General features: G+C 33.5%; 1 pseudogene; it reads right to left on the bottom strand.

Moving 5' to 3' along the window:
* Window positions 1–3,995: 3,995 nt before the first annotated feature.
* LOC128675883 (pancreatic lipase-related protein 2-like) lies at window positions 3,996–7,633 on the bottom strand (annotated as a pseudogene).
* Between the last annotated feature and the right edge of the window lie 243 nt (window positions 7,634–7,876).

Genomic DNA, 7,876 nt, shown 5'->3' with positions numbered 1-7,876 from the left:
GTAGGAGTTGAAGTGTCAAAGAGGACCGGCTGGGTCGAAACCTAAATAGGTGAAATTGTTATTGAAATCATGTTTTATGTGGGAAAGGTTAACAAAGGGGTGAATCTAACATTCATATTACATTTTTCGGGGCTGACGTCACGTAATTAGAAAACGATAATCGGCACCGATTACGTTTACATTATTCTTAATGAGTAACATTGAAAAACAAAGATTAGCTTTGAACCTCCAGCAAATTATTTGATCATCTGTAATGATAAGTCCAAAGGTTAAACTGTATGCTTTATGAAACGTGTTTCATCGTCATCGTCGTATCATGGCTAAGTTCACTTAGTTGGTGCGATGATACCTTAACTTCGATGTCCAGGAACATGACCCAGCTGGTCAAGTCACTCAACTTCTCAAGACCGTTACGTTTAAGATACGCTACGCGAAACGTATTTGTATAATAATTTTATTGATATTTTTTTAAATACGCAATCAACAAAAGAGCCAAAAGATAGCTCAAGCCAATGAGGTCGTCTCAAAAGGATAAGACTAAGTAAAAAGCAAGTATTATTTTATGTAAAAAATTACCATCTCGTAGTACCGGGTTGAGGTTTGCGTTTTGATTGCCGGTCCAACCGTGAGCAATTACTACAGTTGGAACGTTCGGGTTGAAATTGGACTGAAGTGACTTTATTATAATTCAAATCCGAGGAAGAACCGGATTTTTCCTGGAAAACAATATGGATTTGTGGCCAAACTAACTTTTAAAGCATCACCCTTTTTTACTTACTAAAGTTTGAATGACAAAGAATGCAATAAGATCTCTCTGATAAAAATAAAAACTGTGTCAAAAATGATATTATTGTAAAAAAAATCTGTAATCGTTTCCATTTCGTGTGCATCGTTTTCTAACATACCCATAGCTCGCGAGTAGTTCAATAGAGGCTGTGTCGGGGTAGGGAGTACTCACTATTGCTACCTTTCTTCATCTTAGATTATACGTTAATTGTTGGCTTATTGGCAAAATAAATTGTTTATTTATTTTATAGCATACTAGCTCCCCGTCCCGGCTTCGCCTTCACCTGTTCCTATTTGTGCTTGTCTGTCTATAACATAGATACTGTAATCAAGTCTTGTAAGTTAGACTTAGGACTTAGGTCTTCTAACGCTCCAGTTTCAAAGAGAATGCATTATTATGATAAACATGACCGGATGGTGCACCCAGGATCGGCTCCCAACGAGGGAATTTATTTATTTTATTTTGGAAAAAAAAAACAGTTACATAATAGAGCTTAAGTATAATATACATAGTTGTAATAATAATAAAAATTATACAACCCACAGCGTTTTTCTCAGCTTAACAAGTTCCATTTAGCAGTGATGTTGTCACTAGAGGTAAAGTAATTAAAATATATTTATGATTATGTGGATACTTATCCTTTTTTTTTCATTATTGAAGGTAAGTGAGAAATATGTAGGTAGTTGATACAGTGAAAATTGGGTAAAAGGTTAGGAACACAAAAAATAAGTAAAATTAAGGTTATTATGTGTGCTAATTCACAGTGTCCTGATCGTATTTGCGCAAAATTGAGTTAAGCATATAGCATAATTTCTCTACGGTTTGCAGCACGGACATGGGTTTTCTGTCAAGCGTTAAATGATGTGGTTAAATGCCACAAGAATCTCTCTTAGAATTACATTTTTGTAAAAAAAACTTGTTAAATTTATTAAATCAGTCATTTCGGACTAAAATATACTCCCACAATGTGTTTATTAATTAACAAACTTCTCCTAAATTACTTGATTTCAAAGTGTAAAGTAATCAATTTGTATTAATGACCGCTTATCGGCAATATACTTCAATTGTTATCTTAAGTACTACCTCGGGGGTCCATTTCTTATCAGTAATAAATACTTCACCGTTGCTCTCGATTGCAATACCTGTAACATTGCACAATATTAATAAAGCGTGTGTTTAATATATGTTGATGACTTTATTTTTAAAGCCCGTCAACATTTGGAAGATGCAATTATTAAAAATATTTTTTCAGCTTTAGATCAATTGCATAATTTCTGGAATCGAGCGTGTGACATGTATAACAAATCCATTAAAACATTTGTAATTGATAGCTGCAATAAGTTATAGACCAAAAATTATACAATAAAATAAGTTATTGCTGTGAAGCTTCACTACTGCCGAAGAGATCTTTGCTTGCCACCTTTGAAATAAATGAAACTAATCTTTCAGAAACATCTTGCTCCTGCCCCACCTGTCAAAGAAGTAAATATAACGCGTCTTGAGGCCAAAATCTAAATTACAACACAACTTCACTCTAAATGCTATATGATTGATATATGATTTTACACAATCATCCAGAATAGGGAGTATTACTGCACATTTATCTCGCCAGAGTACATACAGCACTGTATCTTAGGTACACAAAAGCTTTGCCGCCTTTTGCTATGTCGATTAAAACGTTTATTTTAAAGAACTTTATTAATTCTTTCATTTTGTAAGCATTCGTTTGTTACAATGTAGCATATTCGGGTGCCGAAATATTGAGAAAAATCGTTTTCCATAACATAAAAAATCTTCGAAAACTATGGGATACGCCTCACGTTGTAAAATTTTTGAGCCAGTAAAAGAAGAAGAAGAGTTATTAAAATATGGACTCAAGTAAGATCACAACCAGGTAAGATCTTCAGTCAAAATCAAGTTTATATCATTTTATGACCACAGTCCGTTTATATCTATGTCCAGAAAAATAAAACTTATTTTAAAAAGTTTGTGATTACATTGACAGAGCCTTACGATATATAATAAAGATAAATTGTTTGTCCCCGGCATCGGTTGGCCGAAGTAAGAATGTCTTTTGTTAGGTACTGTATATGTTTTTATAATAAATTGCGTAAATGGATTCTTGATTTGCCGGATAAAAAATTTAGAAATTATATAAAAGAAGTACTTCTTTTAAAAAGGCATATTACAAGTCTGATGATTATGTGAATGACAATAATGTTTGGCCCAAGCATGGTGCAGTATCCTCATAACATATGTAATTGATTTATGACATTATTACGTACGTTTTGTACATTTAGCTTTTTATTTATATATATATATTGTGTGACAATTTTCAATAATTTTATTGGAAATACAACTTTTTTTATTTTATTATTCATATTTATTATTTATTCATTCAAATTTTGTCATTTTTAATAATGATGTAAATTCGTCCTCTTAATTTTTAATATATGTATAAGACCTATATTTGTTAATGGACGTCCTTGGAGAAAAGGCTTCAGTGAAGTTTGTTGCGCCGCTTCTTCTTCACCTGCGCTTTGGAAGCCGGTAGTAGACTTAGTTTAAGTAATTTTTTGACGTCAATAAGTGATGTATATCATCCTAGTAATTGAATAAAGAATTTTGAATTTGAATTTGAACAGTTGACCAAATAATGCAGAACATATTTAACCTAAAATAGTGTTATTATTTTCAGGATAATCCACTATATCCTTCCTTTCTCCTTTAAACTCGCACCACGAATGCGTAGAAGGTATTTTTGGTCGTAAATCTGCAACAATATTAAAAAATGGCGCTTTTTGCCTCCATTGGCAATGTTTGTGTACCTTAGTAGTACCAGTAGCGCCATCAGCACTGAGCTTTGCGTAATATGCCCTATTTTTCTACTATTTTCCACCTTCAATAGATAGTCTAAAACTGGCTCTATAATATTGGCTACTAAGTCGATCGAATAAAAAAAAATATGATTTTATCTATTATGGTATTCACGGTACCATTATCCACGAAGTTGACGTACGAAGTGAATATATATTTTGAAAGAATTATCATTATAATTTTTTTGCACCCACACAGCGTTCTCCGTATGACCCAATGGTTGACTGAAAGAGAGACGAACTTTGAACTTTTATTAATAATATTTAGGTAATGCAACAAAGTTATGCTTTATGATACTTTATTATACTTTATGATAAATAAAACAAATTCATAATATTGAGAAATATATATTGTTTGTAAACTCTTTATAAAGGAATAGATGCGTACAAAGACGGATTTATCCCAGAAAGATGATTCCAGTCAAATTTAATTATTTATTGTTGCTTAGTAAGGGTATCGCCTTTTGGTGTTGACACGGTATCTTCCAAACCTGAAAATAATGTTATGCAATTAGTTATATAGGTTATCTTCTAATATGTCTCCAATTTTAAAATAGTTTTTAATTTGGTTTCCGAAATCGTCACTAGATGCTGCGAAACGAAGTAAAAACGAGAAGTGGTTTGAGAACATAACACCCCCGCGAACAAGTAATATCATACTATTAGGACTAAAACGAATATTTTTTCTGATTAAAAAAATATACTTTTATAAACATCACGTCTCAGTAGGTTAATCAAGTGATGCTATAAATCTAAAGAATGCAATCAATGAAAGAAATCCTTTAAAAACCTACAATATTGCTCTTTATAATTCTAAATTTAAAAATAAATGTTTCCAGCATGAACGTACCCGTGTTTATCCATATGGTCATTGCCCATCGGGAACTGATTCCTGCGACACGTGTTAAGACTAATCTGGAGAGAGCTTGAGCATTCTCTGCCAACCAAATGGTTGTAAGATACAGTGGAGGCAAAGAATTCCCAGGCACGGTTGTGGTCGCAGATCGGGGTGAGACAGCCAGGTTGGGATTCGCCTCCGTTGGGGAAAAAATCCACGTGACCTATGGCAGAGCCGTAGCCGAGACCGATGAGTGCGCCATTAGTGTGAATACCCTCAACGTATCTACCGTCGTTTGAATTGATACGGTTGGAGTTCAAAACTCATAAGGGACCAGCGGGGTCTAGAGCTGAAAGAAAATAAACATAAATAGACAATAATAAATAGAAGTAGAAAAATAAAATATACATTTTACTCAACTCAATAGTTTAGAAGGGATTTTTAATATGAATAATTGACCCAGCGTGCAAAGCGAGCGAGATCTTACATTCTACTTAGGGCAAAAATCCATTCTTTGTACAAGTATGTATGTATATGTATGTTTGTAACTTTCGAATTGTTGGTCCGATTTTGTTGAAATTTAAAATATATGTAGGATTTGTCAATGGAATTTTTAAGTTAGTGGCAATCAAAAATCAAATTCAAAATCGGCCGAGCCGTTTTTGAATTCACAATTTTATAAAAAAATATTGTGTTCGATCGATCGAGGTAAGTTCGTATGTTTAAGACATGTAATCTCCGAACATACCAAACCGATTTCAAAATTTTGTTCACCATTAGAAAGCTACATTATCCGAGATTCCTATAGGCATAGGCATAAGTATATTTATTCTGAAATAAATTAGTTTTCAGCAATATCAATGAACACTTGTAAAGTAATTTGTAAACCGAAAAAAAGCGATACCGAATATCTTAACGTGCGTGCGCTGGCTCTACTGTTGATTATACATGCATATAAAGTACTACAAAAATACAGGTTCTTAGTAGATCCATAAAAAAGTCCGCGACACTATATATCTATCTGTTATAATTAAGTAACTAATAAGGCAGTTTATATGTAAAAAGATAATGTAAATTAAAAGATGCATTTTGACAATTATTACTACACAAGCATATTAATCCTTATGATTAAAAATTATTTCATCAAGATAATTTCATGAAAATCAATTTTGTCCTTTACCGCAGATAAATTGAATGAATAGATTTTGAAATATAGTGGAATTAAAAAATACGCACGCCAAATTATTTTATGTAGGTAGGTACCTATATACGAGTATTATTGAACACGGCACGCGCTGCCGCGTGAAACCAAAAGACTGTAGCTTTGAAAAAGGTGTTTCGAGATACCTATTTGACATTATATCATATATGTAAAAAAAAATTGTATTCGCCAGGTCTATGTTCGCGACGAACGACTAGTATATATTTTAGAGTCTTTGTTAGTGAAACAGGCGTGATAATATTTACTCATATCAAGATCTTGATTTAGATTATCTGGGTTACGAACGAATCATGTATTGATAAATTGCTATTACATTCTAGATACCCCATTTATTAATGAACTTAATATATACAGAGAGAAAAAACATGTATAAAATAATAAAAAGGACTAACCTGTAACACGGGCTACTCTTCCATCCAATTCCCTTCCAGCGTTGCCAACCAAATGACCACCCAAGCTGAAGCCAACTAGATGGATCCTATCGTAGCTAGCTCCAGTGACACCGACAAGGTAACGGACGAACTGCCCCAATCCCACGCCCACAATTGGGACACCACGGACGGCGGTGACATAGTTAGACCTTGCCAGACGTCTCCAGTCAAGAACAATCACGTTGGCATCACCCTTACCAAGATAGGCTGAAATAATACTAGTATTGCTACATTAAATCTGAATATATCTATCTCAAAGAAACAGCCAAACATTTTTCTTCTTGTTGATGACCATTATAATATTTCGAATATTATAACGAAAAATTATATTGTAGTTTTTTTCTGATATAATGATCACTATTATCGATAACTAAGAGTTTAATATCATAAACACACTGAGGAACATAGCAAAGTCGATTAATGTGTTTTTGATGTTAAACTCTTACTTATACTCTGTTCTTCTCATCTGACAGCAATCAGATGACTCAGTGTATAAACAAATGGCACAGAAGAAATTTACTAAAATACCATCTCGGATTCTGCCGTTGATGCCGGTGTTCTGGTTTCCAAGCCAGCCTTGAACAACCACTACGGTATTATGGGCTGGGTTGAAGTTTGAGTTTCTGATGGAATCAGCGTCGTTGATGACCAAAGTTTGAGCGGAGTCAGGGTTGAGTCTGGAATATAATTATTTTATAATATACTATGATACTTATCTTTGATATTACAATAATAGAAAAAATGTCTGAACTGGAGTAAATATACAAAAGCTTTTAATCTCGAACCAAAGGGAGAATTCCTTACAACCATTAACTTTAGTCTGATCAAATGAAATCGTGTTGGAGTGGTGAAAACAAAATTTATCATTGAAATTACCTGGTGAACAAATAGTAGGCGTTACGTTCAGCAATGCCCACAAGTAACTCCTCATCGACCTCGTCTTCCAAATCTACATCATGCATCAGACCATCGTCTTCAGGGAATTGGATGTGTCTTTGGTAGGGTGCTGTCGCCTCTTGGATGGGCACAGCATGGGCTGTGTAAGCTAGATAACAAATATCGAATTGAGAAGTACCTTCACTATCTAAATATTCTGATTGGCAAGAATACGCAGAATGTTATATGATATGTTATGGATGAAATTACATTAATCTTTATGCTTGATAATGAGGTAAGTGAATTTTGATACTTTTGCGAAATACTTCTTGATGCTGACGAAGTAACCAAAGTCATGTCAACATTCGCATTATTGCAATATTGAAATGATTTTATTTTAAATTCAATATTAAAATAATGTTACGATTTTAAAGCTTGTTTTATGAATAGATTTACATTACGAAAATACTTACCCAAAGAAACAAACAGCAAAGCAAGAGTGAACTTCTTTTCCACCAATTTTACTTCCCACTGCCAATTCAACCAAATCATTATTTATAATATTCACGATTCTAGATTTCAATCTTATCACGCCACCGCAAAATACAACTGGTGAGTGATAAAACAATACCTTTGATGTGTCAACTACTATTGTGTGCCACGTAATTACAACTTTACGTCCAGTACAATCGTGCTAATATCATAAATGCGAAAGTCTGTGACGGATTGTCATGAAATTTGGTACACTGGTAGAATATAACGTGCAATGGATAGTCTACGTGCACGATGATATATAGGAGAAAACAACACAATAAACATTAACAAAAAATTACATAATTGTGTATT

The sequence above is a fragment of the Plodia interpunctella genome, chromosome 15 (assembly GCF_027563975.2).
Source record: "Plodia interpunctella isolate USDA-ARS_2022_Savannah chromosome 15, ilPloInte3.2, whole genome shotgun sequence".
Lineage (NCBI taxonomy): Eukaryota > Metazoa > Arthropoda > Insecta > Lepidoptera > Pyralidae > Plodia > Plodia interpunctella.
The sequence above is the reverse complement of the archived record's forward strand: the minus strand, read 5'-3'. Positions and strand labels throughout refer to the sequence as shown.